We start from the raw sequence: 11,774 nt of genomic DNA on the forward strand, positions 1-11,774 counted from the left end.
GCCTCTTATGGTGTAGGGTACCTGGCCTTCTCTGATGTAATCAGAGTTAGATTTGATTCATTGATTTTATAAAAACAGCTAGGAAGCACAATTTAGCAGTGGTTTGCAGAGAAAAAAAATATGCTGGCAGAAAAATCCAATTGAGTGATTAAACAGCTCTTCATTTTCTGGCTTTATTTTTATGCTAACAAATTTGTTCTCTGAAAAGTGTCCACAAAGCCAAGTCTCTGATTAACACCTTTGTAAGGATGGTTTTTCACCTATTACTAAATTATACTTGCTTCATTGGAAAGGCAGCAAGATGCATCCTCATTTCAATGTCTACTGAAATAATACAGGTTGACACCAGGAAACATTAACGCCACTGCATCCTTGCTGCTTTCTCATGTGGAAGTCTGTTTAATGTGAAAACAAGGTGATATCTAATTAGCACACAGGTAAGGAATTCCGAAAATCTTTATTTAAGGGTGAAGATGTTTCTCACAAAATTGTTGCCCCAATGCATCATTGAAATTCAAGCTGGAAAGATGATTTTAATATATCACTTGTACATTTTGTATTGCTCTTCTGGTGACAATGTAGTTTTTTTTTCAATTACCATTTTAATAACAGGGTAAAGAAAATTAAGTGGATTTTTGAAAGAAAACTATACTGTCAATATACTATTAAAACAAATTAAAATGGTAAAAGTTATTGTACTTTAAGTAAAAATAAAAGAGCAAAAATATCAATCCCAGTTTTGATTACTTAAATTAACAAAAAAAATGCATATAGCAAAGGATAGTTTCAATCTGCCTACCTCTGGGTTATGGGTCCAGCATGCTTCCATTGCAGTACTCTGCTGCACATGTAAGTGCAAGAGATCCTGAAGCACTCACTCATCATGGGAAAGTACCAATGTGTTTATTCGTTGGTTGATGGAAGAAACATCTTACAAAAACTCTCCAGATTATTGATTTTTTAATGTTTTTCTAGGAAACGTTCTAGATTTATGCTTATTAGCCTTTGTCAGTATGCACTTTTTGCAAAGTGTCTCTGTGGCGCAATCGGTTAGTGTGTTCGGCTATTAACCGAAAGGTTGGTGGTTCAATCCCACCCAGGGATGTAATTAAACTTGTGATCAGATTTTGGTGATATTTAAGTAGACAAGTCAAAATTTCAAACCCCCTCTTATGGTGTAGGGTACATGGCCTTCTCTGATGTAATCAGAGTTAGATTTGATTCAGTTATTTTATAAAAAAACAGCTAGGAAGCACAATTTAGCAGTGGGTTGCAGAGAAAAAAAAATATGCTGGCAGAAAAATCCAATCGAGTGATTAAACAGCTCTTCATTTTCTGGCTTTATTTTTATGCTAACAAATTTGTTCTCTGAAAAGTGTCCACAAAGCCAAGTCTCTGATTAACACCTTTGTAAGGATGGTTTTTCACCTATTACTAAATTAAACTTGCTTCATTGGAAAGGCAGCAAGATGCATCCTCATTTCAATGTCTACTGAAATAATACAAGTTGACACCAGGAAACATTAACGCCACTGCTTCCTTGCTGCTTTCTCATGTGGAAGTCTGTTTAATGTGAAAACAAGGTGATATCTAATTAGCACACAGGTAAGGAATTAAGAAAATCTTTATTTAAGGGTGAAGATGTTTCTCACAAATTTGTTGACCCAATGCATCATTGAAATTCAAGCTGGAAAGATGATTTTAATATATCACTTGTACATTTTATATTGCTCTTCTGATGACAATGTAGTTTGTTTTTGTCAATTACCATTTTAATAATAGGGTAAAGAAAATGAAGTGGATTTTTGAAAGAAAACAATACTGTCAATATACTATTAAAACAAATTAAAATGGTAAAAGTTATTGTACTTTAAGTAAAAATAAAAGAGCCAAAATATCAATCCCAGTTTTGGATTACTTAAATTAAAAAAAAAAAGCATACAGCAGAGGATAGTTTCAATCTGCCTACCTCTGGGTTATGAGCCCAGCATGCTTCCATTGCTGTACTCTGCTGCACATGTAAGTGCAAGAGATCCTGAAGCACTCACTCATCATGGGAAAGTACCAATGTGTTTCTTCGTTGGTTGATGGAAGAAACATCTTACAAAAACTCTCCAGATTATTGACTTTTTAAAGTTTTTCTAGGAAACGTTTTAGATGAATGCTTATTAGCCTTTGTCAGTATGTACTTTTGCAAAGTGTCTCTGTGGCGCAATCAGTTAGTATGTACGGCTATTAACCAAAAGGTTGGTGGTTCAATCCCACCCAGGGACCTAATTGACCTTGTTATCAGATTTTGGTGATCTTTAAGTAGACAAGTCAAAATTTCAAACCCCCTGTTATGGTGTAGGGTACCTGGCCTTCTCTGATGTAATCAGAGTTAGATTTGATTCAGTGATTTTATAAAAACATCTAGGAAGCACAATTTAGCAGTGGGTTGCAGAGAAAAAGAAATATGCTGGCAAAAAAATCAAATTGCGTGATTAAACAGCTCTTCATTTTCTGGCTTTATTTTTATGCTAACAAATTTGTTCTCTGAAAAGTGTCCACAAAGCCAAGTCTCTGATTAACACCTTTGTAGGGATGGTTTTTCACCTATTACTAAATTAAACTTGCTTCATTGGAAAGGCAGCAAGATGTATCCTCATTTCAATGTCTACTGAAATAATACAGGTTGACACCAGGAAACATTAACGCCACTGCATCCTTGCTGCTTTCTCATGTGGAAGTCTGTTTAATGTTAAAACAAGGTGATATCTAATTAGCACACAGGTAAGGAATTAAGAAAATCTTTATTTAAGGGTGAAGATGTTTCTCACAAAATTGTTGACCCAATGCATCATTGAAATTCAAGCTGGAAAGATGATTTTAATATATCACTTGTACATTTTGTATTGCTCTTCTGGTGACAATGTAGTTTGTTTTTGTCAATTACCATTTTAATAATAGGGTAAAGAAAATGAAGTGGATTTTTGAAAGAAAACAATACTGTCAATATACTATTAAAACAAATTAAAATGGTAAAAGTTATTGTACTTTAAGTAAAAATAAAAGAGACAAATTATCAATCCCAGTTTTGGATTACTTTAATTAACAAAAAAAAATGCATATAGCAGAGGATAGTTTCAATCTGCCTACCTCTGGGTTATGGGCCCAGCATGCTTCCATTGCAGTACTCTGCTGCACATGTAAGTGCAAGAGATCCTGAAGCACTCACTCATCATGGGAAAGTACCAATGTGTTTCTTCGTTGGTTGATGGAAGAAACATCTTACAAAAACTCTCCAGATTATTGACTTTTTAAAGTTTTTCTAGGAAACGTTTTAGATGAATGCTTATTAGCCTTTGTCAGTATGGACTTTTGCAAAGTGTCTCTGTGGCGCAATCAGTTAGTATGTACGGCTATTAACCATAAGGTTGGTGGTTCAATCCCACCCAGGGACCTAATTGACCTTGTTATCAGATTTTGGTGATCTTTAAGTAGACAAGTCAAAATTTCAAACCCCCTGTTATGGTGTAGGGTACCTGGCCTTCTCTGATGTAATCAGAGTTAGATTTGATTCAGTGATTTTATAAAAACAGCTAGAAAGCACAATTTAGCAGTGGGTTGCAGAGAAAAAAAATATGCTGGCAGAAAAATCCAATTGAGTGATTAAACAGCTCTTCATTTTCTGGCTTTATTTTTATGCTAACAAATTTGTTCTCTGAAAAGTGTCCACAAAGCCAAGTCTCTGATTAACACCTTTGTAAGGATGGTTTTTCACCTATTACTAAATTAAACTTGCTTCATTGGAAAGGCAGCAAGATGCATCCTCATTTCAATGGTAAGTCAACCTTCTTGCCCTATGTTCCCTGTCAACGGATGAAGACGCATCATTATCTACCGCAGTCATTTTGGCCCAATAGATATGCAAGAAGTTTAGATTCCCCTTTCTTTGCAGGTAAAGGAAGGAAAAGGAAGAGGTCTGTAGCCTCTTCAAGATCGCAGGACCAGAGATTGTCCTCTGCTTCTGCCAAATCCACTGCATGACACTGGGGCTTTCTTGCAGGAGCCCACACCAGTGGGGGCACGTCTAAAACTCTTCAGTCAGTTCTGGATTCATTCGGACCTGGACTCGTGGGTTTTACAAATAGTGTCCCAAGGGTACAAACTGGGGTTTCAAGACGTTCCCCCTCACCGATTGTTCAAATTGGCCTTAGTCAGCAGGGAGAAGGTTTTTATTCAAGCCTCTTCGTGGTCCCGAAGCCGGACGGCTCAGTCAGACCAATCTTAAATCTGAAATCCCTCAATTTCTTCCTAAAGAAATTCAATTTCAAGATGGAATTTCTCAGGGCAGTGATCTCCAGTCCGGAGGACGGAGATTTCATGGTTTTGGTAGACATAAAGGATGCCTACTTACATGTTCCCATTTAGCCACTGCCTCAAGCTACCTAAGGTTTGCAATTCAGGATTGTCATTACCAATTTCAGACATTGCCGTTTGGTCTGTCCACGGCTCCGAGGATTTTCACCAGGGTGATGGCGGAAATTATGGTTCTCCTTCGCAAGCAAGAAGTCACAATTATCCCGTACTTGGATGATCTCCTGATAAAGGCGAGATCCAGGGACCAGTTGGTGCAAAACATTGCACTCTCCCTGACAGTTCTTCAACAACATGGTTGGCTCCTAAACTTGCCAAAATCGCAGTTGGTCCCAATGACGCGGTTGTTGTTTTTGGGAGTCATACTGTTAGGCGCCGGGGTCCGCTTGATGGTCTGCGCGGCCCGGCGCCTAGCAACTAGAGACGCCGTGCACGTACAGCCGCCGGCTCCCTAGCAACGCTAGACGCCGGGCGCGCTGAGCCGCACGGACCCTAGCAACGGGGACGCCACTGGCGGACCGCGTTCCCCATTGCTAGGCTTTAGGAAATTAAGATATTCACCTGCTCTCTGGCCGTGCAGCAAGGCAGCTGCACGGCATTTATTCTAATCAGCCTTTAGCAGCTGATTGGAGGACTCCTTGTTAAATACACTCCCAGGGCTTCTCACAGACGCCGGTAATAGCTTCCTGCATGCTGCCTTTGTTTGCTGAGAGTCTGTTTCCAGTCCTGCTGTATCCGGTCATTCCAGTCCGCAGAAGTCCGGTATTCGGGAGTTATCATCTCATCCCAAGAGGTCGTTTGGTTCCCTGGAGTCCTGACTGATCACCGTTTTATATCCAGTGGTGTTCGTGAGTTGCGGCTCTGCCGTGTGTTGCGGCTCAGCTGCTTTACCTTTTATATTTTGTGTTTGGAGCACTTGCGGAGGGTTCCGCTTCCACAAGTCCTCTCTGGTACTTGGCGGTGCCGGGTAGGAGAATTGGACAAGTGGATATTTTGGTTGTCCTTTTTCCTGGCGGTTTCTCCGCACATATTATAGTTTTGAGTTTGCTTAGCCCCTGGCCTGGTTGTTTAGTTAGAGGGCCTCTTGTTATCACCCTGTCTCAGGTTTCCCTTTGTCTCTCATTAAGACCGGGGGGCATCGAAGTTGGGCAGACATAATCCGCCCTTCAAACGCGGCTGCCAAGGGCTCAAGAAACCATAGTCTCGCAGGGGATTTCTGACAACACGGGTGAGACAACAGAGTTAGGGCGCCAGGGGCTATTTTCCTGTCCTGCTCCCTTCCCCAGCATTCCGTTCCAGTGCTCCAGTCTTTGCCATAAGATCTTCTCTGACCAGAGTGCTGGAATCATAACATTATTACCGGCCATACCAAAACTTAAAATTAAACAGGGTTTAATTTTTTCTCATTCAGTTTTGTGAGAGTTTATCGGCCTCATGAATCCAACAGGTTTAGGGCCAAATCCTGGTCAGCTCTTAGTCAGCCAGATTCTAGAACTTACTCAGATGGTTCAGGATCTTTCTCTTCGGGTGAAGTCGCAGGAAGATCTTTTGCGAGCTTCCCCAAGGGTAGTCCCTGAACCAAAGATGCATTTGCCTGACCGTTTTTCTGGTGATAGAAAAGAGTTTTTTTAATTTTAAAGAATCCTGTAAACTTTATTTTCGTTTAAGACCGACTTCCTCGGGTACTGAATCTCAGCGGGTCGGGTTTATTATTTCTTTGCTCCAGGGGGATCCTCAGACCTGGGCATTTGGTTTAAGAGCAGAGGATCCGGCATTGTTGTCAATTGACGCTTTTTTTGAGTCTTTAGGGCTCTTGTATGATGACCCTGATAGAGAGGCGTCCGCTGAAAGTCAGTTGCGCGCTCTCAGACAGGGTAGAAATCCTGCAGAGGTTTATTGTACGGAGTTTCGCCGTTGGTCGAACGACTGTGGCTGGAATGACCCAGCCCTGCGCAGTCAGTTTCGCCTCGGCTTATCAGAGTCTATAAAAGACAGTCTCCTTCAGTACCCCGCTCCTGAGACTCTCGATAAACTCATGGAGCTTTCTATTAAGATTGATCGTCGTCTCAGAGAGCGGAGGGCTGAAAAGGGAGCACCTGTAAGGTCAAGTCCGTGTGTATATTCCATTCCTGAAGACGTAGAGGAGACCATGCAGATGGGTCTCTTCCGGCTGTCTCCTGAAGAAAGAGCCAGAAGGCAAAATTCTGGTCTTTGTCTGTACTGTGGGGGTAAGGGACATTTTGCTCGTAATTGTCCGAACAAGTCGGGAAACGCTTTGACCAGGTGAATTGTGAGGGGGTTCACCTAGGTCTGCAGCTTATCTCCTCGAATAACTCCCTTTTAGTCCCAGTTAAAGTTTCCTTTGGCAGCCTCAGTTCTTTGGTGTCGGCTTTTGTTGACAGTGGAGCTGCAGGAAACTTTATGGATTTAACTTGGGCTAAGGCCTTAGGCATTCCTCAGTTACCTTTGGGTAGGTGTGTCACCATGCATGGCTTAGATGGGAGTCCGCTGTCTAATGGGATTATTTCTCTCTGTACACCCCCTGTACTACTTACAGTAGGAGCTCTACATTCCGAGAAAATCGAGTTCTTTCTTACACATTGCCCAGCAGTTCCAGTTGTTCTGGGTCACCCTTGGCTGGCCTTTCATAATCCCACCATTGATTGGCGGTCGGGGGAGATTTCACATTGGGGTACTTTTTGTGATAAGGAATGTATCACGTTTCCAGTCAGAGTAGCAGCTATCATTCCAGAACTCATTCCGGTGGAATACCAGGAGTTTGCTGATGTTTTCTCCAAAGGCAATGCGGACATTCTGCCTCCCCATCGGCCTTATGATTGTGCTATTGAGTTAATTCCTGGTGCCGCATTGCCAAAGGGAAGATTATATGCATTATCCGGGCCAGAAACTGCGGCTATGAATGATTATGTAAAGGAGAGCCTTGAGAAAGGATTTATTAGACCATCAAAATATCCTTTAAGTGCAGGCTTCTTCTTTGTGGAGAAAAAGGATGGCTCGCTTAGACCTTGCATTGATTTTAGAGCCCTGAATAAGATCTCAGTTAAAAACACCTATCCTTTGCCGTTGATTTCTGTACTCTTTGATCAGTTACGTTCTGCTGTGATTTTTTCTAAAATTGACCTTAGAGGAGCGTACAACCTCATCCGAATTAAATCTGGAGATGAGTGGAAAACGGCCTTCAGTACTCAGTCGGGTCACTACGAATACCTAGTGATGCCGTTCGGCCTGTCCAATGCTCCGGCAGTTTTTCAAGACCTCATTAACGATGTGCTCCGTGACTTCCTAGGGAAATTCGTGGTCGTTTACTTAGACGACATCCTGATTTTTTCTAAATCAATGGAACAACATGTTACCCAGGTGCGTCTGGTTCTTCAAAAGTTATGTGAGAATCATTTATATGCCAAGCTGGAGAAGTGTGAGTTTCATGTCACGGAAGTATCTTTTTTAGGGTACATAATTTCCCCTCAGGGATTTTCCATGGAACCAAAGAAACTCCAGGCCATCCTTAGTTGGGCGCAACCCACCAATTTAAAAGCAATTAAGCGTTTTTTAGGGTTTGCGAATTATTATAGGAGGTTCATTCATTCTTTTTCTGACCTGGTTGCTCCCATTGTAGCTCTGACAAAGAAAGGAGCGGATCCTACCAACTGGTCGCGTGAAGCTGAGTTGTCCTTCCGGGCCTAGAAACAAGCCTTTGTCTCGGCTCCAGTCCTCAGACATCCTAATCCGGAATTGCCCTTTGTGGTGGAGGTTGATGCCTCGGAGGTTGGAGTGGGGGCTATCCTTTCTCAAAAGGATCCGGAGTCTCTGGAGTTATATCCTTGTGCCTTTATGTCCAGGAAATTCTCCTCCGCTGAATCCAACTATGACGTTGGTAATCGGGAGTTACTGGCGGTAAAATGGGCTTTCGAGGAGTGGAGGCATTGGCTGGAGGGAGCAAAACATACTATTTCGGTATTGACTGACCATAAGAACCTGCAATAGATTGAATCGGCTAAGCGGCTTAATGCCCGGCAGGCACGTTGGGCATTATTTTTTACGCGTTTCAAATTTATAATCACTTTCAGGCCTGGTTCCAAGAATACTAAGGCTGATGCCCTGTCACATAGCTTTCTTCTGGTTCACAATAACAATCCTGTTACCCCCATACTTCCATCTTCGGTCATCTGGGCGGGCCTCACACAAGATTTATTTACCCAGTTAAAACAGCTTCAACACCAAGCTCCTAGAATTACTCCTGCTGGTCGTCTTTACGTCCCTGAGTTTTTGAGAGTTACTGTTTTAACGGAATTCCATGATAACAAAGTTTCAGGGCATCCAGGAGTCTCTAAGACATTGGAGTTAGTCTCTCGCTCAGTATGGTGGCCTGGTCTTTCTAAAGACGTCAAGGAATTTGTTTATTCATGTCAGGTTTGTGCACAGCATAAGGTTCCCCGTTCCTTGCCCATCGGGCAACTTATGCCCTTAAATGTTCCTCTCAGGCCGTGGTCTCATATTTCCATGGATTTTGTGGTTGACCTTCCCCTTTCAGCCGGATTCCGAGTCATATGGGTGGTAGTGGACCGTTTTAGTAAAATGGCTCATTTTATTGCTCTTCCCCGATTGCCTTCTGCCCAAGGGTTGGCAGTTTTGTTTCTCCGCCATGTATTCAGGCTTCATGGGTTACCTACTGATATTGTTTCTGATCGGGGTCCACAATTCATCGCACAATTCTGGAAATGTTTTTGTGCCTCATTGAAGATGAAATTGTCGTTAACATCCGGTTACCACCCACAATCCAACGGGCAAACCGAACGAGTTAACCAATCATTGAAACAATATTTGCGCTTGTATTCAGCCAAACTCCAGAATGATTGGTCCGAGTTTCTTCCGTTGGCTGAATTTGCTTACAATAATTCTTGTCATTCCTCCACTAAAGAGTCTCCATTCTTTTCAGTTTTTGGTTTTCACCCCAGAGCTAATTCTTTTTTTCATCATTCCTCAGTCTCCTCGCTTACCTTAACCTCCCATCTCAGAGCCATTTGGAAAAAGGTGCACCTTGCTCTCAGAAAAGCGGCCTTTCGAGAGAAGAAATTTTCTGACAGGCTCCGACGTCCTTGCACTTTTAAGGTGGGAGATAGGGTGTGGTTGTCGACTCGCAACATCAGGCTTCGACAATCCTCAGCTAGACTGGGACCCAAATTTATTGGGCCATTTCTTATTATTAAAAGAGTCAACCCAGTTGCCTTTCGGTTACGTTTACCAAGATCTCTCAGGATTGGAAATACGTTTCATTGTTCCCTGTTGAAACAATACGTTTCTTCCAGTAGATTTCCTCGGAAGATCTCTCAGGGTAGATCTCCAGTGGATGTACAGGGACAACAGGAGTTCTTGGTAGAGAAGGTTCTCGATTCCAAATTGTCCCGGGATCGGCTGTATTTTCTGGTTCACTGGAAAGGCTATGGTCCGGAGGAAAGGTCTTGGGTCCTGGATAAGGATCTTCATGCCCCGAGGCTCAAGAGGGCATTTTTTCGGGAATTTCCTCAGAAACCTGGCTTTAGGGGTTCCTTGACCCCTCCTCAAGGGGGGGGTACTGTTAGGCGCCGGGGTCCGCTTGATGGTCTGCGCGGCCCGGCGCCTAGCAACTAGAGATGCCATGCACGTACAGCCGCCGGCTCCCAAGCAATGCTAGACGCCGGGCGCGCTGAGCCGCACGGACCCTAGCAACGGGGACGCCACTGGTGGACCGCGTTCCCCGTTGCTAGGCTTTAGGAAATTAAGATATTCACCTGCTCTCTGGCCGTGCAGCAAGGCAGCTGCACGGCATTTATTCTAATCAGCCTTTAGCAGCTGATTGGAGGACTCCTTGTTAAATACACTCCCAGGGCTTCTCACAGATGCCGGTAATAGCTTCCTGCATGCTGCCTTTGTTTGCTGAGAGTCTGTTTCCAGTCCTGCTGTATCCGGTCATTCCAGTCCACAGAAGTCCGGTATTCGGGAGTTGTCATCTCATCCCAAGAGGTCGTTTGGTTCCCTGGAGTCCTGACTGATCACCGTTTTATATCCAGTGGTGTTCGTGAGTTGCGGCTCTGCCATGTGTTGCGGCTCAGCCGCTTTACCTTTTATATTTTGTGTTTGGAGCATTTGCGGAGGGTTCCGCTTCCACAAGTCCTCTCTGGTACTCGGCGGTGCCGGGTAGGAGAATTGGACAAGTGGATATTTTGGTTGTCCTTTTTCCTGGCGGTTTCTCCGCACATATTATAGTTTTGAGTTTGCTTAGCCCCTGGCCTGGTTGTTTAGTTAGAGGGCCTCTTGTTATCACCCTGTCTCGGGTTTCCCTTTGTCTCTCATTAAGACCGGGGGGCATCGAAGTTGGGCAGACATAATCCGCCCTTCAAACGCGGCTGCCAAGGGCTCAAGAAACCATAGTCTCGCAGGGGATTTCTGACAACACGGGTGAGACAACAGAGTTAGGGCGCCAGGGGCTATTTTCCTGTCCTGCTCCCTTCCCCAGCATTCCGTTCCAGTGCTCCGGTCCTTGCCATAAGATCTTCTCTGACCAGAGTGCTGGAATCATAACACATACTGGACACAGAAGAGGTTTTCTTCCAGTGGAAAGGCTATGGAGATCCAGAGTCTGGTCAAACAAATTCTGAAACCAGCAAGAGTGTTAATCCATCAATGCATTCAGTTGCTGGGGAAGATGGTTGTGGCCTACGAGGCCATTCAGTTTGGCAGGTTCCATGCCAGAGTGTTCCAGTGGGACCTGTTGGACAATTGGTCCGGATCCCACCTACACATGCACCGGAGGATAATCCTGTCTTCCAAGACCAGAATCTCACTCCATTGGTGGCTGCACAGTTCTCACCTCCTAGAGGGGCGATGGTTCGGGATCCAGGACTGGATCCTAGGGACCACAGATGCAACCCTCCGAGGCTGGGGAAAACGTCCAAGGAAGATGGTCAAGTCAGGAAAGTTGTCTCCACATAAATGTTCTGGAGTTAAGGGCCATTTAATAACTGCAGACACAGTACACACTGGGACGGGTGCCCAGCATCCTCAACAGACTAAGAGAAAAGGATTTACCGGTAGGTATTAAAATCCTAGTTTCTCTAACGTCCTAGAGGATGCTGGGGACTCCGTAAGGACCATGGGGATAGACGGGCTCCACAGAGTTCATGATCTTCACTGAGGTAGCGCACAGCACTGCAGCTGTGCGCCATTGCTCCCATACACCTCACATACTCCGGTCACTGTAAGGGTGCAGGGCGCAGGGGGGGCGCCCTGGGCAGCAATATAAACCTCTTTTTGGCAAAAATATAACATATATACAGCTGGGCACTGTATATATGTATGAGCCCCCACCAATTTTACAGTTTAAGCGGGACAGAAGCCCGCCGCCGAGGGGGCGGGGC

At 43.9% G+C, this 11,774-nt stretch overlaps 1 non-coding gene across 1 annotated transcript; it reads left to right on the plus strand.

Moving 5' to 3' along the window:
• The first annotated feature begins 1,031 nt into the window (after positions 1-1,031).
• TRNAN-AUU (transfer RNA asparagine (anticodon AUU)) lies at positions 1,032-1,105 on the plus strand. Its single transcript has one exon. It is a non-coding gene; the product is annotated as a tRNA-Asn (tRNA).
• Positions 1,106-11,774: the final 10,669 nt, after the last annotated feature.

The sequence above is a fragment of the Pseudophryne corroboree genome, unplaced genomic scaffold (genome assembly GCF_028390025.1).
Source record: "Pseudophryne corroboree isolate aPseCor3 unplaced genomic scaffold, aPseCor3.hap2 scaffold_699, whole genome shotgun sequence".
In the NCBI taxonomy this organism is placed as follows: domain Eukaryota; kingdom Metazoa; phylum Chordata; class Amphibia; order Anura; family Myobatrachidae; genus Pseudophryne; species Pseudophryne corroboree.